Below are 628 nucleotides of genomic sequence, written 5' to 3'. Positions count from 1 at the left end.
TTCGGTACATTGAAATAATATATGATATGCGTAAATCACGAAGTGATTTAAGACGGCGCTTATTCCGTCGGATCCCGGCCAACTAGTCACTCATAACGAGTGCACCTGAGCACATGTGTGGACTTCGGTCCGATGTTCATAGACATCTATGACGTAGTGCAAAGGGCGGCCACCAGAGGGAACCCAAGAGTTGGAACTCAATCAGAGACGATTCTGTTCGGCGTCGGGGTTGTATCCGGTGTGGCTTAGTGGATAAAGCATCAGCATGTAGAGCTGAAAACCCGGGTTCAAATCCCGGCGCCGGAGAGAATTTTTCTCCGTTCCATTACTCTTCCATCGCATAAGTTATATGTTTTAAAATTATTTATAAAGCATATCCCTTCACCTCTAATGCATAAAAATAATTTAATAATTGAAAATAATCTCGGTTGAGAAGTTTTATATGCTATTCTTATTGAATTTGGTATTCCCGAGAAACTAGTTCGATTAATTAAAATGTGTCTCAGTGAAACGTACAGCAGAGTTTGTATAGGTCAGTTTCTGTCAGATGCGTTTCCAATTCACTGTGGGCTAAAGCAAGGAGATGCACTATCACCTTTACTTTTTAACTTTGGTCTTAATGACCATT

General features: G+C 40.8%; 1 non-coding gene across 1 annotated transcript; it reads left to right on the top strand.

The window, feature by feature from the left end:
- The first annotated feature begins 234 nt into the window (after positions 1-234).
- On the top strand, positions 235-306 carry TRNAY-GUA (transfer RNA tyrosine (anticodon GUA)). Its single transcript has one exon. It is a non-coding gene; the product is annotated as a tRNA-Tyr (tRNA).
- The last annotated feature ends 322 nt before the right edge of the window (positions 307-628 follow it).

This window comes from Periplaneta americana, chromosome 5, assembly GCF_040183065.1.
Source record: "Periplaneta americana isolate PAMFEO1 chromosome 5, P.americana_PAMFEO1_priV1, whole genome shotgun sequence".
Classification (NCBI taxonomy): domain Eukaryota; kingdom Metazoa; phylum Arthropoda; class Insecta; order Blattodea; family Blattidae; genus Periplaneta; species Periplaneta americana.
This window is presented reverse-complemented; position numbering and strand designations above follow the sequence as displayed.